This window comes from Mobula birostris, chromosome 3 (assembly GCF_030028105.1).
Source record: "Mobula birostris isolate sMobBir1 chromosome 3, sMobBir1.hap1, whole genome shotgun sequence".
NCBI classification, from domain to species: Eukaryota; Metazoa; Chordata; class Chondrichthyes; order Myliobatiformes; family Myliobatidae; genus Mobula; species Mobula birostris.
The window spans coordinates 210,269,520-210,295,679 of NC_092372.1; positions in this window are offsets into that span (position 1 = coordinate 210,269,520).

Genomic DNA, 26,160 nt, shown 5'->3' on the forward strand with positions numbered 1-26,160 from the left:
ATGTGGAAGCTTTAGTGTAAATCCAGGATGCTGCCTGGATTAGAGGTCATGTTTTATGAGAATAGGTTGAATGAGCTAGGACTTTTCTCTTTGGAGTGAAGGAGGATGAGGGGCAACTTAAAAGAGGGTACAAGATGTTAAGAGGCATAGATGGAGTGGACGGCCATTTTTTCCCAGGATGCAGAATTTTAAGGTGATTTGAGGAAAGGATGTGGTGGGGGGGGGATGTCACAGCTAAGTTTCTTACATAGAGAGCGATGTGTGCATGAACTGTGCGGCCTGGGTGGTGGTCGAGGCGGATGCATCAGGGACATTTATGAGACTCTTAGACAGGAACAAGAGAAAAATGGAGGGCTGTGTTGGAAGGAAGGGTGAAATAGATGTTAGAGTAGGTTAAAAGTTTGGCACAATATTGTGGCCAGAAGGACCTGTACTGTACATGATTGTTCTGTGTTCTATATTCTACTGTATGCTCCAAGCTGCAAGTCTCTAATGTAATGGACGTATCTGCCATGTTACTGCCCTTGCACGCCCACTCATCTGAGGAAAATTCCTTCTACTACAAAAAGTCCAAAGTTCAAAGTAAATTTATTATCAAAGTGCATATTTGTCACTATATGCCATTTTCTTGTGGGCATACTCAATAAATTATAATAGAATAATAACCATAACAGAATCAATGAAAGTCCACACTAATTTAAGTGTTCCAGCATTATGCAAATACAAAAAAAAAGAAATAATAATAATAATAATAAATAAATTAGTAATAAATACCAACAATACGAGATGAAGAGTCATTGAAAATGAGATCTTAGTTTGTTTAAAAAAGGACATAGGCAAAAGACGGGCAACTATAGGCCAGTTAGCTTAACATCTGTAGTCGGGAAAATGCTTGAAGCTGTCATTAAGGAAGAAATAGCGGAACATTTAGAAAGGAGTGGTTCCATTAGACAGACCCAGCATGGATTCAGAGAGGGCAGGTCCGGTTTGACAAACTTACTGGAGTTCTTTGAGGACATAATGAGTGCAGTGGATAGAGGGGAACAGGTGGATGTCATATACTTGGATTTCCAGAAGGCGTTCGATAAGGTGCCGCACAAGAGACTTATAAATAAGGTACGGGTGCATGGAGTCAGATGAAGCACATTGGCACGGATAATTAGTGGATTGGTTAACCAACAGAAGGCAAAGAGTTGGTATAAATGGGTGTTTCTCCAGTTGGCAGTCAGTGGTGAGTGGGTTCTGTGCTGGGCCTGCAGCTGTTTACCATTTACATTGATGATTTGCAAGAGGGGACTGAGTGTAGCGTAGCAAAATTTGCTGATGACACTAAACTGAGTGGAAAAGCAAATTGTACAGAGGATGTGGAGAGTCTGCAGAGGGATATAGATAGGTTAAGTGAGTGGGCCAAGGTCTGGCAGATGGAATACAACGTTGGCAAATGCGAGATCATCCACTTTGGAAGGAATAATAGAACAGCAGATTATTATTTAAATGGTGAAAAATTGCAGCATGCTGTTGTGCAGAGGGACTTGGGAGTGCTTGTGCATGAATCACAAAAAGTGGCTTGCAGGTGCAACAGGTTATTAAGAAGGCAAACGGAATATTGGCCTTCATTGCTAGAGGGATTGAATTCAAGAGCCTGGAAGTCATGCTGCAACTATACAGGGTACTGGTGAGGCCGCACCTGGAGTATTGTGTGCAGTTTTGTTCTCCATACTTGAGGAGGGATATACTGGCTTTGGAGGCAGTGCAGAGGAGGTTCACCAGGTTGATTCCAGAGATGAAGGTGTTAACTTATGAGGTGAGATTGAGTTGCCTGGGACTATACTCTCTGGAATTCAGAATAATGAGAGGGGATCTTATAGAAACGTACAAAATTTTGAAAGGGATAGATAAGATAGAAGTAGGAAAGTTGTTTCCATTGTTAGGTGAGACTAGAACTAGGGGACATTGTCTCAAGATTCAGGGTAGAAGATTTAGGACGGAGATGAGGAGAAACTGTTTTTGCTAGAGAGTGGTGAATCTGTGGAATTCTCTACCCAGGGAAGCAGTTGAGGCTTCTTCAGTAAATATATTTAAGATACAGTTAGATAGATTTTTACATAGTAGGGGAATTAAGGGTTATGGGGAAAAGGCAGGTAAATGGAGCTGAGTTTACGGACAGATCAGCCATGATCTTATTGAATGGCAGGGCAGGCTCGATGGGCTGGATGGCCGACTCCTGCTCCTATTTCTTACGTTCTTATGTTGTAGGAACAGTTCAGCAATGGGGCAAGTGAAGTTGGAGTGAATAAGCCATTTTATTTCATCCAGTTCATCTCAGTAGAGTAGAACATCTTACACAAGGAAAGAGAATTAAGGAAGCATGGAGTTTTAGGAAAGCAATTCCCAAGTCTTTACTCCTCCACACAGGAAAATAACAACCACGGTTTAAATGGCCACTTTGCTGACCTCCTCCATTCAGTGCACATGGGTGAATGCAAGCTCTCAGCTGTCCACACTTTAGTTCTCTATCCCTCAGTTAATAAAGCAAGAATAATTCAATATGTACCTTCACTCTGACCAGCTTTGATATACTGTTCTTATTTTAATAAAAGCACCCAGATTCAGATTGATTTATTTATCACATGCACATTGAAACATACATATCATTTTTGTTAGCATTCAACACAGCCTGTGGATATGTGGGGCTGGGGGGGTGGGCGCAGCCTGCAGCTGTCGCCACACAACATGCCCACGATGTTCAGCAGAACAATGCAAACAACAACAACACAACAATAGCAACAAAACAAAACAACAACCATTAAACTAGCCTTTCTCCTCCCTCCCACCCACCGCTTGCAGACACAGACCCCAGGACAGGATGCCTCCAGAGTTTTGGTCCCAGACTCGCAATCAACAGGCCTTTGACTTCTGGATTTACCAGATTTGTCCTTTAGCCTCTCGTATTGACCCCAGGACTCAACGATCATGGACTTTGAACTCCGGGCCTCGAATTCCAGACTCACACAGACCACCGATCACAGGACTCACTGACTCACTGATCTGGGGAATCTCTGGCCCTCGTACCTCCTGCTTGCACGTACCTCCAAATCTCAGGACTCGCCAACCTTGTGGGGTCGGGGGAGAGGTCACCATCCCTTGCCCATGGGGTACGCTGACCCGACAACCATCCACTGGGATCAGTGGCATTCTAATGTGGAGCGCACTTGTCTAGACTCTGTCTCCTGCCCCTGACCGCTAACTCCCTTCATTCCCGTCCCTAAACCCTTATCTGTCACCTAAAGCCCCATGTTGCCCCCCTCAAAGCACCACTATGAACCTATAAGTGTTATCAAAGAGGGCTTGACACCTGGTAATTTAAGGAGATTCTGAGACCACGGGCCAAGGAGGGAGGTTTTAGGGAAAATCGTATAAGAATGAGAAGCAATCTGAGAGGCTTAGGAAGGGAATTCCAGCACCTAGAGCCCAGACAGCTGAAAGAATTAAAACTACAGCAGGGGAGCAATTAAAATGTTACTTGTCATCCCCAACAGAAAAGTATTTGGACAATCTCTCTTATTCTCTGGATTTATGTAGGAAATTGAATCTCCAAGTATAATCTGCTTTGACATTTTAATTGTGTGTCTGCTGGTGGATTTACTAAAAAAAAATGAATGGCGTAGGAAATAATTACTGAAAGAAAATATAGTGTGGGTCAAAACCCAGCAACAGACTCTCACCCATTGCTGGGGCTCTTGATATTCTAAATAAATCCCAGCAGAGACAAAGGTGTGGGGTGGCAGAGGTTGACAGCAGGAAATGAGATTTGTGAAAAACAGTGGTCGAAGATTGGTAAAATAAAATTACAGCAGCCGTCGAACCTTGTGTGATGAGGGGAGAAGCGGAGACATCCTGGCCACTGTAATTGCATTCCAAAGGCATGGTTACCAAGATAATATCAAACCCGCGGGAAGACAGTGCAGGAAGCTGAGCTGCAAGTTTCATATTTGCGGTGGGGGGTTGGTGGTGGGGAGGAGCCTCTGAATGGACTTTGCTGAACTGAGCTCCAAAACTCCTTAAGCTTTGCTCACTGATCCTGTCTGCAGCGCAATTGAGCCGATCGATAGTGAAACGTGAATGAACTGTTCTTCGCCCTTCCATACAATCAGACAGGGGAGTCAAAATGCCGATGATGACGAGGTGGTTGAAGTCCGAGTAAACACAACTGCCCATTCTGGATCACTGATGAGCCTTAGCTCCATTGATGAAGTTGAAACCGGATCCCGAGCAATGCAGACAGATTCCTGCCGAGATTGGACTTTATGGGTCACCAGTTAACTGATTGTCAGCTCAGTCCTTAAAAGGGGAAGTAACCCTTCTGATATTCAAATTATAGTCAGCTCACTTGCCTCTGAGACAGAACATTGTGGTTTCAAATCCCCCTCCGTAGATTTGAGCAGATTATCGTGGCTGACAGACCTGTGTCATAGTAAAGTGCTTTTGAGTTGGTGGTGGAGAGGAGATTACTAAACAAACTGCTATCCATTATGGACAAGTTGGTACATCCTCTCCATGACCTACTGAATAAACAGCGGAGCACTCTTTCGAGCAGACTCATTCAGCTTCGCTGTCACAAGGATCGTTACAGAAAATCTTTCCTACCAAATGCAATAAGTATCTGCAACACACATAAAAGTTGCTGGTGAACGCAGCAGGCCAGGCAGCATCTCTAGGAAGAGGTACAGTCGACGTTTCGCGAAGGGTCTCGGCCCGAATCGTCGACTGTACCTCTTCCTAGAGATGCTGCCCGGCCTTCTGCGTTCACCAGCAACTTTGATGTGGGTGGCTTGAAATTCCAGCATCTGCAGATTTCCTTGTGTTTGCGAAGTATATGCAACAGTTCATCTCTGTGCGACAGGAGAACATGCATCATAGTACAATAGTCTCTGTTTTGTTATTTTGTGCATTATTATTGCACATTGATAAATTATTATTGTTTATCTTATTATTCTGTACTTTATTATTAATCAAGTCTGCACACTGCTGAGTGTGTTTTAAAATGTTGCTGCTGTAACAAAAGAATTTCCCACTTGGGATCAATCAAGTGCTTATTATACAGGGTAATTGGTAAGGTACTGAGAAGTGCAGTAGAACAGAGGGATCTGGGAATACAGATACAAAATTCCCTAAAAGTGGCATCACAGGTAGATAGGGTCGTAAAGAGAGCTTTTGGTACATTGGCCTTTATTAATCAAAGTATTGAGTATAAGAGCTGGAATGTTATGATGAGGTTCTATAAGGCATTGGTGAGGCGGAATCTGGAGTATTGTGTTCAGTTTTGGTCACCAAATTACAGGAAGGATATAAATAAGGTTGAAAGAGTGCAGAGAAGGTTTACAAGGATGTTGCCGGGACTCGAGAAACTCAGCTACAGAGGAAGGTTGAATAGGCTAGGACTTTATTTCCTGGAGCATAGAAGAATGAGGGGAGATTTGACAGAGGTATATAAAATTATGATGGGTATAGATAGAGTGAATGCAAGCAGGCTTTTTCCACTGAGGCAAGGGGAGAAAAAAACCAGAGGACATGGGTTAAAGGTGAAGGGAGAAAAGTTTAGAGGGAACATTGGGGGGGCTTCTTCACACAGAGAGTGGTGGGAGTGTGGAATGAGCTGTCAGACGAGGTGGTAAACGTGGGTTCTTTTTTAACATTTAAGAATAAATTGGACAGGTACATGGATAGGAGGTGTATGGAGGGATATGGTCTGTGTGCAGGTCAGTGGGACTAGGCAGAAAATAGTTCGGCACAGCCAAGAACGGCCAAAAGGCCTGTTTCTGTGCTGTAGTTTTTCTATGGTTTCTATTATAGCATTGGAAGCGGTGTCTCTTGGATCAGATTAAGGGAATCAAAATAAGAATCAGGTTTATTATCACTAGTGGGCATGTGGCCAAGTGGTTAAGGTATTGGACTAGTGACCTGAAGGTCGTGAGTTCGAGCCCCAGCCGAGGCAATGTGTTGTGTCCTTGAGCAAGGCACTTAATCACACATTGCTCTGCGAGGACACTGGTGTCAAGCTGTATGGGCCCTAATGCCCTTCCCTTGGACAACATCGGTGTCATGGAGAGGGGAGACTTGCAGCATGGGCAACTGCTGGTCTTCCATACAACCTTGCCCAGGCCTGTGCTCTGGAGAGTGAAGACTTTCCAGGCACAGATCCATGGTCTCGCAAGACAAACGGATGCCTTTATTATTTTCACTGACATGTGCAATGAAATTAGTTGTTTTGCATCAACAATACAGAGCAAAATATAAAAATACTAAAAATTACCGCCAGAAATATATACACCCAGTGGCTACTTTATTAGATATCTAATAAAATGGCCACTCAGTGTATATTCATGATCTTTTGCTGCAGTAGCCCATCCACTTCAAGGTACAATGTGTTGTGCACTCATAGATGCCCCTCTGCACACCACTGTTGTGACGTGTAGTCATTTGGGTTACTGCCACCTTCTTGTCAGTTTGAACCAGTCTGGCCATTTTCCTCTGACCTCTCTTATCAATAATGAAATATAGTCGCTGTCTTGCCTTCTTTATAGCTGCATCAATATGTTGGGACCAGGTTAGGTCCTCAGAGATCTTGACACCCAAGAACTTGAAGCTGCTCACTCTCTCCACTTCTGATCCCTCTATGGGGATTGGTATGTGTTCCTTCGTCTTACCCTTCCTGAAGTCCACAATCAGCTCTTTCGTCTTACTGACGTTGAGTGCCAGGTTGTTGCTGTGGCATCACTCCATTAGTTGGCATATCTCACTACTGTACACCCTCTCATCCCTACCTGAGATTCTACCAACAATGGTTGTATCGTCAGCAAATTTATAGATAGTAATTGAGCTATACCTAGCCACACAGTCATGGGTATAGAGAGAGTAGAGCAGTGGGCTGAGCACACAGCCCTGAGGTGCAGCCATGTTCATCGTCAGCGAGGAGGAGATGTTATCACCAATCTGCACAGATTGTGGTCTTCCGGTTAGGAAGTCAAGGACCCAATTGCAGAGGGAGGTACAGAGGTCCAGGTTCTGCAACTTCTCAATCAGGATTGTGGGAATGATGGTATTAAATGCTGAGCTATAGATGATGAACAGCATCCTGACGTAGGTGTTTGTGTTGTCCAGGTGGTCAAAGGCTGTGTGAAGAGCCATTGAGATTGCATCTGTTAGTAACCTATTGTGGCGGTAGGCAAATTGCAGTGGGTCCAGGTCCTTGCTGAGGCAGGAGTTCAGTCTAGTCATGATCAACCTCTCAAAGCATTTCATCACTGTCGATGTGAGTGCTGCCGGGTGATAGTCATTAAGGCAGCTCACATTATTCTTCTTAGGCACTGGTATAATTGTTGCCTTTTTGAAGCAAGTGGGGATTTCTGCCAATAGCAGTGAGAGGTTGAAAATGTCCTTGAATACTCCCACCAGTTAGTTGACACAGGTTTTCAGAGCCTTACCAGGTACTCCATCGGGACATTCCGCCTTGCGAGGGTTCACTCTCTTTAAAGACAGTCTAACATCGGCCTCTGAGACGGAGATCACAGGGTCATCAGGTGCAGCAGGGATCTTCACAGCTGTAGTTGTGTTCTCCCTTTCAAATCGTGCATAGAAGGCATTGAATTCATCTGGTAGTGAAGCAGCGCTGTCATTCATGTTATTGGATTTTGCTCTGTAGGAAGTAATGTCCTGCAGACCCTGCCACAGTTGTCGTATGTCCGATGTTGCCTTCAAACTCATTCAAAATTGTCTCTTTGCCCTTGAAATAGCCCTCCGCAAACCATACCTGGTTTTCTGGTACAGACCTGGGTCACCAGACTTAAATGCCACAGATCTAGCCTTCAGCAGATGACGTACCTCCTGGTTCATCCACAACTTTTGGTTTGGGAATGTAGAGTAAGTCCTTGTAGGCACTCACTCATCCACACAGGTTTTAGTGAAGTCAGTAACAACTGCAGCATACTCATCCAGGTTCGAAGATGACTCCGTGAATACAGTCCAGTCAACTGACTGAAAGCTATATGCACAAGAGATTCTGCAGATGCAACACACACAAAGTGCTGGAGGAACTCAGCAGGTCAGGCAGCAGCTATGGAAATTTGCAATGCACCATGTGAAACGGTGGCAGAAGTTCTACAGGTGTTTGAATACCTGGCCTGCTGGGTGTTTGTCTCCGACTTCCAGCACCGGCAGTTTTTGATCTTACACTGGAATTAGGTAAAAGCATGAAAAGAGAAAAGGTAGGGCAGTGGGACTGGGCAGATGTAGAGACAATGGGCTGAATGGTCTTCTGTGTTATATAATGCCATAATTCTAAAGGTGTAACATAAAATGCTGGAGGAACTCATCAGATCAGGCAGCATCCATGGAGGGGAATAAACAGCTGATAAACAGATTCTGCCTAACCTGCTGAGTTCCTTCAGCATTTTGTGCATGTCGCTCTTGTGAGGGGATCCAGGAGTACCCCTATTAACTGTCTGGAGAGAGACATTTATCATTGTTGGTTTGTTTGGGAAGGAGAGAGAAACAGTTATTTACCACCGATATGTTGCTTTTGAAAAGAGAGAGAGAGAGACGAAGATCAACGGTTGGACTGCCACTTTAAGGCATTGGAAGTAACTTTGGGTTTCTACTGAGTTGGAGTTGGAGACAGCACCGAGCAGCTTGGTGACCGAAGGCAGTGTTACTTAATGGACACTCGATGTTATGATTTTCAGCAGGTGGTTGATATTTCTTTAAGGACAGGTTGCCTGCTTGTGCTCTTCCTTGCAGACGAAGGAAGGAGGGACTCTTTGAGTGACAGGTGATGCTCAGCCTGGTGAAATAAATGGGAGGTCAGATGATACAGACCTCAGACACGTGATCTGGACACTGAATGAGCGTTGTTGTGCCCGCAGAGAAAGTGGGTTTTGGAGGATTGACCAGGCGGATCGATCCAAATTGCTATTCCAACGGTGAGGAAGGGGTTGACTGGTGGGGAGTTGTCTATGTGTCCACCCTCGCCAGGGTGATAGCTCCACCACAGGAAAACTGGTCCCTCTGGTAAAAGTCACAGTCGGTGACTTGTGAAGGATTTCGGAGGATGACGAGAAGATCGACGGCATCAGCTCACCCGAAGACTCAACTCACTCTCTCTCTCTCTCTCTCTCCATCACTACTCAACTAAATACCACGAACTGAACTGAACTGAACTTTACTCAACATCGTAAGACTGTATCTTTTTACCCCTAGATTTAAAGAAGCTTGGTTTTCATACACATATATTCCACACTTACTTTTATACATAATCATTGCTAACCTGTTTGATTTATCTACATTTATATTACTGTATTGCGTAGTTACTAATAAATATTAGTAGTTTATAGCAATACGAGACTCCAAAGTGTTTTCCATCTCTGCTGGTTTCCTAACCCCTGTCACGAGGTACGTGACACTCTGGATATGCAGCATCTGCCGAACCGCTTGTGTTTATGATCCTAAAGGTGCGCTATCCTGTGTGGAAAGGGAAGGTTTAATGGCTGATTTATGTGAGGTTGCCTCATCCCAGCTTAGGGAGGCATCAAATAACTTCATGGGTAAGTGAGAGAAAAGATGGTTAGATTTCCTGGTTTATACAGTGATCAGTGAATCTGGCACACCTCAGGGATGTGAGCTTATCTCACTGCTCTACTCTCTCTATACCCATGACTATGGGGCTACGTATACCTCAAAAGCCATCAATAAATTTGCTGATGATGCAACCATTGTTGGCAGAATCTCAGATGGAGACAAGGGGACATACAGCATCGAGATATATTATCTGGTCGAGTGGTGTCACAGCACTCAACGTTAGTGTGGTAAACCATATATATATATGTTGTAACTGGGTTAACTGTCTGGACACGCCCCTCTGCTGACTGCCCCTGTGGCTCCTCCCACAGAGTCCTGAATAAAGGTGTTCGTCTTGCCCCTCCCCCTCAGTCCGGGGGCAGACACTCACCGTGGAGGTCGTGGAGGTCGTATTGTACAGGAATAAAAGCCTTTCAGTATTTTACCAAACCTCAGTCTTTCGGAGTTATTGAAGGTGCTTCAGTTAGTAAGACCAAAGAGCAGATTATGGACTCCAGAAAGAGTAGGATGAGGGAACGTGAACCAATCCTCATATAGGGATTGGAAATAGAGAGAGTGAGCAAATTCAAGTTCCTGGGTGTCAAGATCTCTGAGGATCTAATCTGGTTATCAGGTCAGGCAGCATCTATGGAGGGGAATAAACAGTTGATAAACAGATCTCTGATGGGATCACTCTGCTACTGGAATGGGGAAACTATCCTTTTGATCACTGGTGGGATCGCTGTGCAGCCAAAGAGGGTAGACTGCCTTTTGATCGCTGGTGGTTCACTCTGCTGTCAGAGAGGAGAAAGGCTGCCACTGTTCCTGGAGAATATTACCCAGGTTTTCTGCGTTTTGGATATGGATATGAATCTGGACTTGGCAAATGGATATGGACCTTTTTTCAGTCATACAGTTTTTTTATATTCTGTGTTTTTCGCCCAATCTTACTCGTTTTTTTTTTGTGTGCAGGGGAGGGGGAATTTGTGGTGGTTGATGTGCCTGTTCCATTTTTGTTCATTTTTTTATGAGGAGAGGAGGGATTTGGGAGATGAAGATCGTGCTGTCATTCTTCGCTTTCTTAGTTTCGTGGCTATCTGGAGAAGAGGAATTTCAGAGTTATATACTTTGATAATAAATGAACCTTTGAACCTTTGGTATCAACATATTGATGCAGCTATAACGAAGGAAAGACAGCAGCTACATTAGGAGTTTGAGGAGATTTGGTTTGCCACCTAAAACACTCGAAAACCTCTACAGATGTATGGTGGAGAGCATTCTGACAGGCTGCATCACCAACTGGTATGGGAGGGGGGTGGAACTACCGCACGGGATCAAAAGAAGCTACGAAAAGTTGTAAAATGAGTCAGCTCCATCTTGGGTTCTGGCTTCCGTAGTATTCAAGACATCTTCGATGATCAGTGCCTCTTTAAGAATCCCCATCACCCAGGACATGCCCTCTTCTCATTGTTACAACCAGGAAGGAGGTACAGAAGCCTGAAGGCACACACTCAACGATTCAGGAACAGCTTTTTCCCCTCTGCCATCTTATTCCTAAATGGACATTACCTCACTTTTTTATTATTTCTGTTTTTGCACTATTTTAAATACACATATACATATATAGACTTTAATTGATTTACTTATTTATTTCTTTTTCTATATTATCATGTATTGCATTGTTCTGCTGCTGCTAAGTCAACAGATTTCATGAGCTATATGGGTGATATTAAACCTGATTCTGATTCTGAACAGCTCCAAGTGCGAGACGTTGAAGGCGGAAAGCTGGATTAGTATGCAGCAGTCCTGACGGTCTGAGCACCGTTTACAAGTTGTGGCTTAAGCTGCCCTGTGGGCTCACTTTTAAGAACGCTACGGCTCATGTTCTCAGTATTATTTATTTGCTATTTAAGTTTTTTTGTGTTTGCACAGTATGTCTTCTTTTGCACACTTGTTGCTTGTCAGTCCTTGTGTGTAGTTTTTCATTGACTCTATTGCATTTCTCTGTTCACCTGCAAGGAAATGTATCTCAGGGTTATATATAGTGACATATGCGTACTTTGATGATAAATTTACTTTGAACTTTCAGGATGGGATGGATAAATTGGGAATGGGGAGATGTGGGCATGATTTGTTGTCAATGAGCACTGTCTTCCCAACCTTTTATGTGTTACACGTCCTTACTTGCTTCTCCTTCAAAGCCTGCTTCATGTATGTATAGGAAAGTCTAGATCAATGTATGGTTGTTTTTTTGATAATCATTCCAAAACTTGTTAGTTTGACCACACTTGTTCTCTGCTTACCGGAATACTATATTGAGATTGCATGTGATTACTGATTGCTCTTTGTCTGTGATGTTCCTGCAACACCACAGTGCACTGGCATCTCTGCTTTCTTCCTCATTTGGTCTAGTGGGTATCCATCACACTTATAACATTAGGAGCACGGGTATGTAACAGGGCCCCTAAGCCTGCTCCACCATTCAACGATCGACACTCGTTGGTCTTAGCATCACATTCCCACATTCAAAGGTTCAAAGATTCACTTTATTATCAAAGTATGCATGTACAATACAACTCTAATATCTGTCTTCTCCAGATAGCCATGGGAGTTGATGAAAGAATAGACATGAACTCCACCCCCCCGCCCAATCCAACATGAGAAAAAAACAAACAAAACTCATAGACCCCAAACTCCTCGCGCCCCCACAGAAAAACCAGCACCAATTACAATCCCTGACCCCCTGACACGCAGAAAAAACCAGCAACAATTACAATCCCCGACCCCCTCACACAGAAAATTACAGCGAGAGTAGCATCAAAACCCCCAACTCCCCCCACACAAAAAATTAACGGATCACCCACCCTCCGATCGTCCACAAGAAAGAAAACACCAAAAAACTGAAGGAAACCAATATAGAGTAGAGACCAATAATCACATAAATCTCAGAATATCAGAAACTTCCTTTTTCTGCATACAAGGAGAGCAGTCGCATGAAGTCAGTCCTTCTAAATGAATAACCACCGACCAAGGTCCCAGTGTTGCTGATCTGCGCTGTACTACTGGAGTTCGATAAATTCAAGAAACCAACCAATCTCTTTCCTGAATACACTTGACAACTAAGCATTGTCCGTTGGTAGAGGGTTCTAAACGTTCACAACACTCCGAGAGAAAGAGTTTCTTCTGAACACGTGTGTATCCAACTGTTTATCTGAGCCTATTTCTCCTAGTTCTAGACTCTGCATTCATGGGATCAAACTGCTTAGCTCCCACTCTACCAAACCTTTTCAATTATTATCTCTCATTCATTCTACAGTTCTTAAAATGTAGGCCAATTTCATTCAAGACAAGAGATTCTGCAGGTGTTGGAAATCTTCTGCATGCTCACAAAATCTCATGGGAACTCAACAAGTCAGGCAGCATCTGCGAAGGCAAGTAAACAGTTGCTGTTCTGGGCCAAGACTTTTCTGAGTTTTCCTCACAGAATCTCAGGCTCTCTCCTCCTTTGAGACATGCTTTGAACAAGATGTGGGGATTAGGCCCATTTCTGTTTGATTTAGCTAGGGAACTTATTTTGTCCGATAACACCTCTCTGGTAATATTGAAAGAGCTAATTTAATTTGCTTATTATGTTTTTACCTAGCCAATTAAAATTGTGATCTTTATAGGGTGGGAAAGGACAGCAACTACAGTTCTCATTTTCTGATTCTTATTTTGCATCAGAAATCGTTCCCACCCAGGAATCTAAAATAGACACTTAACTATGTGGCAGTCTTAACTCCTTTGGTTTCTCTTGGCATTTGAAATCTCTTATCTTAATAATGCTATGAATTTGATAGCAAACTGGGGTTAAATGATATAAGTTTTTAAAATGGAAGATCAAATGTCCTTTGTAGTGTGATCCTCTCTGCCACAGTACAGTCCACACACAAAAAAAAGTGCTGAAGAACTCAGCTAGATAGGCAGCATCTGTTGGTCAAAAGGGTGTATGCTGATGTTTTAGAACCTCCTGATGAAGGATCTCAGTCCAAAACCACACTGTTTATTCGCTTCCACAGATGCCACCTGGCTTCCAGAGTTCCTCCAGCATTTTGTGTGGGTTGCTCAAAATTTCCAGCATCTGCCATATGTTTGATGACTCATCATTTGTCTCAACATATGCTGCATGATCTGTTAAATCCTTCCAGTGTCCTGTTTTTTATTAACGCAAGAGATTCTGCAGATGCTGGAAATCTAGAAAACGCAGGAGGAACTTAGCAGGACAGGCAGCATCTATGGAAAGGACTAAACAGTCCTTTGAGCTGATGAAGGGTCTTGACCCCAAATGTTGATTATTTATTTATTCTTTTCCATAGATGCCGCCTGACCTGCAGAGTTCCTTTTGTATTTTGTATGTGTTACTTCATGTTGTTTATGTTCCAGATTTCAGTATCTGCTTTTCTCTCTCTCTTTGTCTTTACACCACCTAGAAAAAGTGGGGTGAAATATTCACTCCAAAGATTACAGGACAAGGAGCATAGCCATCCACTTTTAGATGAAGTACATCCACATTGAGAAAGTCACCATAAAGCAGTTAGGAGATAAATATTGTAAGGTGTTGATACTGCCTCACCACAATGTAGACCAGCATAGTTGTATAGTTAGTAGAGCTTCTGTATTACATCTCCATTGACCTGGGTTTAATCCTGACCTTTAACGTTTTTAAACATTCACAGCCCTCAGAGTGAAGAAGTTCCTTCTGAACTCATATAATCAACTGAGCCCATATCTTCTAGTTCCAGACTCTATTGTCAAGGGATCAGAACTCTCATTCCTACTCACTCACTCATTACCTCTCATCCTTCTACAGTTTTGGAACGTAGGGCAATTTTATCCTGAACACAAGAGATTCTGTATCTGGATGCTGGAAATCTGGTCCTGATTAAGGGTTTTGGCCTGAAGCAATTGTTTATTTGCATCAATAAATGCTGCCTGCCCTCCTGAGTTCCTCCAGCATTTTGTATGAGCCTCTCAATTTTATCCAATCCTTCCTCACGTCATCCCTGGAAACACTCCAACAAACCTTGGTGGCACTATCTCCAAAGCTTGTGTAAGGGGGTTTTGTCTCTTATGTTACTGCGTAGGCTAATTAAAATGGCTTCTTTGTTATGTTATACTTGGGAATGCTTTTTTGTTATGTTAAATGCTGAGGAAGTCCTCCCGCTAGCAGTTTGTTGAATCACGTTACTGATAAGAAGATGTTATGAACCAATTGTGATAGTTGTTATGTTTTTGGTGTATCTGTAAGATATTGTATGCGCGGGGTTTTGGGGCAGAAGGCGGGAAAGAGAGAGAGAGGATGGACCAGGTGCTGTGATGTCCGCTAACGGGTTCGGACCCCGAGGAGGGTGTTTGGCGAGGAGAGGAGACGGAGATGGACTCGTGTGGAGCATCTGGTCGACCACTGTTGTTGGTCCCAGGTGGCCGGTCGAGGTGGTCCGAGGGGTCGCAGGGTGAAGAAGAAGGGTCCTGAGCTCCAACTGTTTGTGCACGAAGAGATTGAACTTCGATAAGTATGGCGCCTTTTATTTTCCTTTTATATTTTATTCTCTATTAATTATATAGTTCCAGTAATATCTATAAACTGTAAATCATTTAATCATATCTGGTGTATTGTCTGTTATTTGGGCGGGGTGGGGTACATCACACAGCATCCACACAAACTAATTACCCAGTTTGGCGGGGCCGAGGGCTGTTTCCCTAGATGACAGCGAGCTGAACAACCCTGAGGTTGGCCAGGGGGGCTACACTTGTATGGACTTATCAAGATGGGAGAAACAAAACTCTCCACTGTCCTAAAGGTGTGCGCTCACCAATACCTGAAATTTGGCGGTCACGCCTTTAGCTTTTAGAGTATGGAGTTTTCCTTCCAGAATCTCTGCATCTGTCCTCCTTTGAGACATGATTTGAACAAGGCTTGGGGATTAGGCCTATTTCTGTTTCATTTAGCTAGGGGACTTACTTTGTCTGAGAACACCTCTGTGAAGCATTTGGGAACATTAAAAGAGCTAATTCAATATACTTAATATGTTTTTACCTAACCAATTAAATTTGCGTCTTTTATTGGGCAGGAGAGCACAGGAACTAAGGTTTGTCCTTCTTTTCTGATTTTTATTTTGCATTAGAATCTAATCTAACCCAGGAACCTAAAATAGAAACTTCACCAAATATGTGGTGGAGTCTCAACGCTTACACTTTCTCTTGGTATTTGCAACCACTTATCCAGATAATGTCATGACTTTGACAGTAAACTGGGGTTAAAATGATGCAGGGTTTTTAAGATGGAGGATCACATGTCATCTGCAGGTTCAGCAGAATAGATTAAATGAATTTTAATGCTAGTGTGATCCTCTCTACCACAGCACAATCCAGACAGACAAGAAACGAGTGCTGGAGGTAGAGGAGCTCAGCAATTTAAGTAGTATCTGTGGAGTCAAAAGGGTTGATGTTTTGGGATCTCCTGATGAAGGGTCTTGGCCCAAAACACCAACTGCTTACTTCCCTCAATGGATGCCACGTGGCCTGCTGGGTGGGCTGCTCAAAATTTCCAGCACCTGCCGTATCTTATACGACACATCATTTGTCTCAGCAGATGCTGCATGATGTGCTAAATTCTTCCAGATTTCTGTTGTTTTCTGAACAAAAGAGATTCTGCAGATGCTGAAAATCCAGAATAACGCACACAAAATGCTGGAGGAACTCAGCAGGTCAGGCAGCATCTATGGAGAGGAATAAACAGTCCACATTTCGAGCTCAAAGAGGGCCTGGGCCCAAAATGTTGATCGTTTATTTTTTTCCATAGATGCTGCCTGAACTGTAGAGTTCTTTCAGTATCTTGTGTGTGTAATTCTGTTTCTTTTTGTTCCCAATTTCAATATCTGCTTCCCTCTCTCTCTCTCTCTCTGTCTCTCTCTCATCTTCATACAATCTAGAAAAAATGGGGTAAAAAACTCACTCCAAAGATTGCAGGACAAGAAGCACAGTCATTCACTTTTAGATGAATTACATTCACATTGAGAAAGTCTCCATAAAGCAGTTAGGAGATAATTATTGTAAGGTGTTGTAAGGTCTCACCACAATGTAGACCAGCACAGTGGTACAGTTAGTAGAGCTTCTGCATTACATCTCCATTGACCCGACCTTTAGTATTACTAAACATTCACAACCCTCTAAGTGAAGAAGTTCCTTCTGAAGTCGTATAATCAACTGAGCCCGCATCTCCTAGTTCTAGACTCTATAGTCAAGGGATCAATCCTCTCATTCCCTGTCACTCACTCGTTATCTCAAATTTTTCTATAAGACCATATGAGATAGGAGCAGAATTAGGCCTTTCCGCCTATTGAATTTACTCAGCCATTTCATCATGGCTGATCCATTTTCCCTCTCATGTTCTTGCCTTCTACCCGTAACTTTTCATGCCCTGACTAGTCAAGAACGTATCAACCTCCACCTTAAATACACCAGTGACCTGGCCTCCACAGCTGCCTGTGGCAATGAATTCCAAAGACCCACCACCCTCTGGCTAAAGAAGTTGCTCCTCATCTCCGTTCTAATGGACATCCCTCTATTTTGAGCCTGAGCCCTCTGAACCTAGACTCCCCTACTGCTGGAAATAATCTTTTCCACATCCACTCTATCTAGGCCTTTCAACAATTGATAGGTTTCAATGATCCCCTCCCCCTCATTCTAAATTCCAGCAAGTACAGGCCCAGAGCCATCAAACGTTCCTTATATAATAAGACTTCCTTTCCTGGAATCATTTTCGTGAACCTTCCCTGAACCCTCTTCAATGTCAACACATCCTTTCTTAGATAACAGGCCTAAAGCTACTCACAATACTCCGTGAGGCCTCACTGATGCATCCTTAATTTTATACTCTAGTCCTCTTGAAATGTATGCTAACATTGGAAGGACAAACCAAGGTAGAACATACAGGGTTAATGGTAAGGCACTGAGGAGTGCAGTAGAACAGAGGGATCTGGGAATACAGATACAAAATTCCCTAAAAGTGGCGTCACAGGTAGATAGGGTCGTAAAGAGAGCTTTCGGTACATTGGCCTTTATTAATCGAAGTATTGAGTATAAGAGCTGGAATGCTATGATGAGGTTGTATAAGGCATTGGTGAGGCCGAATCTGGAGTATTGTGTTCAGTTTTGGTCACCAAATTACAGGAAGGATATAAATAAGGTTGAAAGAGTGCAGGGAAGGTTTACAAGGATGTTGCCGGGACTTGAGAAACTCAGTTACAGAGAAAGGTTGAATAGGTTAGGACTTTATTCCCTGGAGCGTAGAAGAATGAGGGGAGATTTGATAGAGGTATATAAAATTATGATGGGTATAGATAGAGTGAATGCAAGCAGGCTTTTTCCACTGAGGCAAAGGGAGAAAAAAACCAGAGGACATGGGTTAAGGGTGAGGGGGAAAAAGTTTAAAGGGAACATTAGTGGGGGCTTCTTCACACAGAGAGTGGTGGGAGTATGGAATGAGCTGTCAGACGAGGTGGTAAATGCGGGTTCTTTTTTAACATTTAAGAATAAATTGGACAGATACATGGATGGGAGGTGTATGGAGGGATATGGTCCGTGTGCAGGTCAGTGGGACTAGGCAGAAAATGGTTTGGCACAGCCAAGAAGGGCCAAAAGGCCTGTTTCTGTGCTGTAGTTTCTATGGTTTCTATGGTTTCTAACATCACATTTGCCTTTCTCACCACCGACTCAACCTGCTGAGGACTCCCAAGTCCCTTTGCATCTCGGATTTTTGAATTTGCTACCTGTTTAGAAAATAGGCTACGATTTTGTTCCTTCTAGCAAAACGCATGACCATGCCCTTCCAGACACTATATTCCATCAGCCGCTTCTCTGGCCCATTTTCCTGATCTGTCTAAGTCCTCTGCAGCCTCCCTGCTTCCTCAATGCTAACTGCCCCTCCACCTATCTTTGTATTGTCTGCAAACTTGGCCACAAAGCCATCAATTCCGTCAATTAAATCATTGACATATGATATAAAAAGAAGCGGTCCCAATACCGACTACTGCGGAACACCACTAGTCACCCACAGCCAATCAGAAAAGGCTCCCTTTATTCCAACTCTTTGCCTCCTGCCAATCAGCCAATCCTCTATTCATATTAGTGTCTTTCCTGTAATCCCGTGGGCTCTTGTTAAACAGCCTCATGTATGGCAACTTGTCAAAGGCCTTCTGAAAATCCAAGTACCCAATATCAATCGATTCTCCTTTGCCTATCCATTGTTTTTTGCCCATAGATCTTGGAATATAGGGCAATTTTATCCAAGACACAAGAGATATCTTTTGCCCTTCTCCGGATGTGGTTAACTCTGGCCAGGCTGTTTGTCTTTTTGTTGAGAGATGATTGGGAGTGCCTTTCAGGAGCACATCACTAGTGTATGTGATGGGACTAGAGCAGTGGTCCCCAACTACCGGGCTGCAAAGTATGTGCTACTGGGCCACGAGGAAACGATATGATTTGGTGATATGAAACGATATGAGTCAGCTGCACCTTTCCACATTCCTTGTCATGCACTGTTGAACTTGAAATAACCTACCAAATCATACCAAATAACACATAAAACCTAAAATAACACTGACATACAGTAAAAGCAGGAATGATATGATAAATACACAGCCTATCTAAAGTAGAAATAATGTATGTACAGTGTAGTTTCACTTAACAGAATGGGGAAGATTAATCCAAAACCAATCTGTAGAAAAAAAATTGGCATGTACACGTATGCGTACGTCACGCATGCGCACACAGGTGACTGCGCGCGGCTTCATGGTCATGGTAGACTTTCTCGGGGTAAACACAAGTGTCCTGTATTTGACTGCTACTTTTGTCCCTTATTTGGGAGTGAGAAAGTTGGCGACCCTACTTGAACACCTCCTCCGCGCCCCCCCGTTGGCTGGTCCGCAAGAATATTGTCAATATTACACCGGTCTGCGGTGCAGAAAAGGTTGGGAATGCCTGGACTAGAGCACTGCAGAATCTGCAGATGGGACATCTTGGAGTCAGCTCTATCATGAAGACAAACACTCAGCGATTCAGGAGCAGCTTCTTCCCCTCTGCTCTCCAATTTCTAAATGGACATTGAACCCATGACCACTACCTCACTACTTCCTTATTTCTGTTGTTTTTGCACTTTTTATTTTAACTTAACTATTTGATAGACATATATACACTTAATCTAGCCCAGTTTTTTTCTCTACATTTATTTATCGTGTATTTCATTGTACTATAGCCATAAAGTTAACAAAATTCACAACATATACGGGTGATATTAAATCTGATTTTGATTTATAGGTTTGCCAATGTTTGAAGAAATGCACTACAACATTAAGGTCAGAACCCAGCAAACAAGCCCAGAGCAACAAACACAAAATGTTGAAGGAACTCAGCAAGGCAGGCAGCATCAATGGAGGGGAATAAACAGTCAACACTTTGGTCTCAGCGCAAAATGTCGACTGTTTACCACCCTCCATAGATGCTGCCTGCTTTCGGTTCCTTCGGCTTTTGTGTGTGTTGCTCTAGGTTTCCAGCAAGCATAATAAATTTGTCCTACAGAGGGAATGTAGGCCAAACAGAGGCAAGTAGGACTAGCTTAGTTAGGAAACTTGGCTGGCACAGGGAAGATGGACTGAAGAGCCTATTTCATGCTGCATTACACTGAATCTTGGACTCCATAATGTTGGAACAGAGAACAATGTATGAAATAACACCAGGGGGCAGTATTTGTCGAAGTACCAGGAGTCTGTAAGAAACAGCACCAATTCATATCTTCCACAGAGTTCAATTGAACAGCCAATGACATCTTGCACTGACTCTTCATGCTTCCGATTTAAATTTTGTTTTTATATGTTATAGCTAAAAACAACCTCGTTGATGTAGCACGGCCAGTTAATGCAAATGCACCAGAGAATTGTTCACAACAGAGAACACCCAGCTGCCGCATGCAAGGAGTTTGTACGTTCTCCCCGTGTCCACGTGGGTTTCCACTGGGTGCTTTGGTTTCCTCCCACAGTTCAAAGATGTACCGGTTGTTTGATTAGTTGGTCATTGGGTCATTGTAACTTGTCCTGTGATTAGGGTAGGGCAGGGTTCGCAACCTTTTTTATGCCATTAACAGAGTGGCCCATGGACGCCATGTTGGGAGCCCCTTGGCTAGGGCCTAATCAGTGGGTTGCCGGACGGTGTGGCTCGAAAGACCGGAAGGACCTGTTCTGTGTTGGATCTCAATAAGTAAATGAATACATTCATACAAGCATAAAATAAGTGTGATTAAAATAGAGCCTAAGGAATTTTGAGTAAAGAAAAATTAAAGTTAACGTTACACTAGAAAGTAGTGTTTAATTTGATGTTGTTACGATTTGTAGCATCATGTTGAGGGCAGAGCATCATTGAAAATGATTGTACTGTCTATTGTGTAACACCAGAGGGCAGTCTATAGTGTACATCAAATGAATAGTGCTCTTCTCAGGAAAGTTATAAAATCACACCAAAGCGCAGCATACTTAATGTGATGTACAGTACGTGAAAGCTTGGGGATTAAGTTACTGCACAGACTCTGGGACTAAAGTCTGGTCACGCATTCAAATCCTGTTGTAGTGGCTGGGAAATTTTTAACTAATTATGTTAGTTAAGGACGTGTCAGTTCATGTGACATCCTTTCCGATCACCTGGTGATACTGTCTATCTCCCCTCCTCTCTTTCAGTAAGATGAAGGGTCGAGGCCCCGAATATCAGCTTCCCCTTCCCTCCTCTGGTGCTGTCCGACCCACTGAGTTCCTCCAGCAAGCCGTCCGCAATCACAAAGGACTGCCTCAGAAATGGATTAAAGTGCATCATTAATATCACACTAGAGGGCAGTATTGAATTAAATTAGAACGTCCACACTATAGCATATGACCATTGTACAATATGAAAGTACAATGCCTAACACCACAGGACAATGCTTGATATAATTGACTGCATACTGTAATCAGACCACAATGTATAGCAACAGAACAGCATGAGAAACAGGCCCAGGAAAAGGTTATTTAGCCCTTTAAAACTACTTAATTGTGCAATAAGATCATGGCTGACCTGTTTGTTAGCCTTAGCTTCAACTTCCCTTTTCTCCCCACCATGTTAACTCATACCAACTCCATTTCGCTAATTGCATCTTGTGCCCCTCAGACACATCCCCCCACTCCATCCCATCAGCTCCCATTCCCCTCCCAACTCCTCCTCTTCTTCTTTAGAAGGCTAAGGAAATTTGGCGTGTCCTCGATGGCACTCACCAATTTTTATAGATGCACCAGAGAAAGCACCCTGTCCAGATGCAGCACATCCTAGTATAGCATCTGCTTTGCCAAGACCACGAGCAGTTCCAGGGTGTTGTGAATGAGGCCCATCCAGCAGGCAAACCAACCTCCCCTTTACTGATTCAGTCTACACTTTCTGCTGGCATGGAAAATGAGACAACATAATTACGGGAGAGAGAGACAGAGAGAGAGAGAGAGAGAGAGAGATTAAAGATTAAAAGAAGCAAGCAGGGGTAAATTGGCACATTTTACGCCCCACAGTTCCTGAGGAGACATTTGATTGCATATAATTAGGCACTCGGCAAGGTCCAATAAAAAGTAGTTTGGTTTAAGTGGAATGGCCGTTGTGTGAGTGGGCCAGTGTTAGAGTGGGGAGTTGAGATTTTGGTGAGGAAAGGCGCAGGCCGTTGATAGATTTTTTCTTTTTCATTATTTAATCTTTCTTTCTTTCTTATTGCACATTTAGAGCAGTGGGTTGCCAGGCAGGATAGTGGAATGCTCTTCTTGCAGGATGTGAGAAGTCAGGGAGACTTTCAGTGTCCCTTGCTACTACACCTGAAAGAAGTGCATCCAACTGCAGTTTTTAACAGACTGTGTTAAGGAATTGGAGCTGGAACTGGAAGAACTCCGGATCATTTGGGATGTTGAGGGGTTGATAGACAGGGTATACAGGAAGGTAGTTACACCCAAGGAGCAAGACACAGGTAACTGGGTGACTGTCAGGTGGGGGAAAGGAGACAGGCATCCAATGTACAGCAGCCCTGTGACTGTTCCTCTCAACAACAGGTATACTGTTTTGGATACTGTTGAGGGCAGGGGGAATGACCTAGCAGGGGAAAGCCACAACAGCCAGGTCTCTGGCTGTTAGTCTGGCTCAGTGGCTCAGAAAGGAACTTGGGGGTGGGGGTGGCAGGAGAAGAGGCAAGCTGTAGTGAAAGGTGGAAAGGTGGTTCATTGGTTAGGGGAACAGAAAGAAGTTTCTGTGGATGAGAATGAGATTCCCAGAGGGAATGTTGTCTCCCAAGTGCCAGGGTCAGGGACATCTTGGATCGAGTCCTCAGAATATTTAAGTGGGAGAGTCAGCAGCTAAAGCATGTGGTCCATGTTGGTGCCAGTGACATGAGTAGGACCAGTGATGAGGTCCTGCAAAGTGAGTTCACAGAGTTAAGTGCTGAGTTAGAAGAAAGGACCTCCGGGGTTGTGATCTCAGGATTGCTAACAGTGCCATGTGCTACTGAGGCAAGAAATAGGAAGATCATGCAATTTAACATGTGGCTAAGGAGATGGTGCAGGAGGGAGGTCTTCACATTTTTACATCATTGGGTTCTCTTCCAAGGAACCTGAGATCTGTACAGAAGGGATGGTTTGCACGTGAACTGGAGGGGGACAAATATCCTAGTGGAAGGGTTTGCCAGTGCTGCATGGGGGTGGGGGGTGGGGAGGGAGGAGGTTTAAAATAGAGTTGCAAGGGGATGGGAACCAGAGCACCTGAACGGATAGTGGTATGATTGTGGAGGAGGATGTTGTTAAGCCTACATATAAAGTCAGGAATCTAAAGATCGAGCATGATAGGACTAATGTTCCGAGCTGCGTTTATTTCAATGCAAGGAACATTGGTCGGCACACTGATTTGTAGCATTAATTGTAGCATTAGTCAGACTTGGTTGCAGGAGGGGCAGGAGTAGCATTTCTAATCAGGGAAAATGTCTTGGCAGTGCTCAGGATCGATTGGAGGGCTCGTCAAGTGAGGCTTTATGAGTAGAAATGAAGAATAAAAAATGGTTTGTCCATGTTAATGGGATTACATTAAAGACCACACACCAGTCTGCAGGATTTAGGGGAGCAAATTTCTAGAGAGATCGTAGACTGATGCAAAGGAAATAAGTTTGTGATATTAGGTGATTATAACTTCCCACATTTGACTGGGACTTCCACAGGGCTGGATGGGAAAGAGTTTGTCAAAGATGTTCAGGAAAGTTTCCTTAATCAGTACGTAGGAAGTCCCAACTAAAGAGAAAGTGATACTAGATCTCCTATTAGGGATTGAGACAGGGCAAGTGACTGAAGTTTGTGTAGGGGAACACTAAGTCATAATGCCATTAGTTTCAAGGTATTTATGGAAAAGGGTAGATCTGATTGTTGGGTTGATGTTCTAAATTGAACTGAATTGAATTGAATGATCTTTATTGTCATTATACATAGGTACGATGAAACTCTGTTTGGCTTCCTCTTAGGCAATTAAATAAAGCGGTAGATAAAAACAAGACAGTAAAAGAAAAACAGTATTAAACAGATAAGTAGCAGAAAATAAGTTGCAGCAGCACCAGAATATCACAGTAATGCACAAAGGGCCGGTAGTGCAAGTATTTGAGTCCTTGATGTGTGTGCTCACAGTTTCAGTCATTGTTCTGTGGGAGTGGTGTGATGGAGGCCACAGCTCTGGGATAGAAGCTGTTCCTCAGTCTATTTGTTCTGGCTCTTAGTGTCCTGAACCTTTTGCTGGATGGCAGTGGGTCAAACAGGGAGTGGCCGGGGTGTGTGGTGTCTCTGGTTATGCTGACTGCTTTCCTCCTGAGTCTGCTGGAATAGATGGTGTCCAGTCCTGGGAGCTCCATCCTGACAATTCGCTGGGCCGCCTCCACCACGCGATGCAGGTCTTGTTGCTCAGCGGCTGTGCAGCTGGCATACCACACTGTGGCACTGTTGGTCAGGGTGGTTTCAATTGTGCTTCTGTAGAAGTTAAGCAACAGCTTTTGTGGGAGTTTGGCCTGTTTCAGCTTTCTGAGGAAGAAGAGGCTTTGTTGTGCCTTTTTTACAAGCAGCAAGGTGTTGGTGGTCCATGTCAGCTGTTTTGACAACATAACTCCAAGGAACTTTAGGTTTTCCACACTTTCCACTACCTCTCCATGTATATGGAGGGGGATGTATACTCTGTCCTTTGATTTCCTGAAGTCAGTGATCATCTCTTTTGTTTTAGAAGTGTTATGCATCAGGTTGATTAAGGAGGAAGATGAATTTTGTTGGTATCAGAAAGGATCTGGCAAGTGTGGATTGGGAGAAATTGTTTTCTGGCAAAGGTGCAGTTGGGAAGTGGGAGGCCTTCAAAAGTGAAATTTTGGAGCAGAGTTTGTAAGTTCCTGTCAGAATAGCTTCTCTTTAATAAGTTACTTCTCTTACTTCTTTTACATCTGTTTTTCACCGTAAATGTCTTTCTGGAATTGTTAGAGTCTGCGACTGACAGCCTGGAGATCGATTGAATGACCCTGTGCTTCGCTGCTTTCAAGAAGATCCCAGGAAGCGAGCATGTACTTGGTTGGCCTTGAGATGAAGAAACTTCGAGATGGGGCGCAAGCTGATGCTTGACTCCATTTTGTTGATTAAAGTGTCCATTAATCACCGATTAAAGCATCATGAAGATTGAGACACTGAGGCAAATGCAGAGGGCAAGTGGGAGTTTGGTGCCGACTGCCTGTCTTCTGATCGCTGCCGGAGAAGGAATCTGTGAGTGGCCTATCACTGTGTGGCTCACTGTAGCAGGCAGGTAGGCCTCTGTGCTTGTGTGGTGTCTTGCTTTGATGATGAAGGAGGATGTTACCAAGGTTCTGCGTTATGGATTGTGGACTTTTCCAGGCTTATGGTTTCTATATTCTGTTTTTTTGTCTGTCCCTTTCATTCATTTCCCGGAAGTGCAGGATCATTCAATCAATCTCCAGGCTGTCAGTCGTAGGCTCGAACAATTCCAGAAACACATTTAAGGTGTAAAACAGACGTAAAAGAAGTAAGAGAAGTTCTGACAGGAACTTAGAAACTCTGCTCTGAAAATTTCACTTTTGAAGGCCTCCCACTTCCCAAATGCACCTTTGCCAGAAAACAATGCGTCCGAATCCACGCTTGCCAGATCCTTTCTCATACCAACAAAATTCACCTTCCTCCAATTTAGAATGTCAACCCAACAATCAGACCTACCCTTTTCCTTAATTACTTTGAAACTAATGGCATTATGAGTTAATGTGTTCCCCTATACCATTTTTTATTCTTCAATTCTACCGATAAAGCCCCACTTGACAAGATGTCTGTGACATTTTCCCTGATTAGTAATGCCAGCCCTTCCCTTTTAACCCCTCCTGCTCTATCACATCTCAAACAGCAGAACCCTGCAATACTGAGCTGCTAGTCCTGCCCCTCCTGCAAC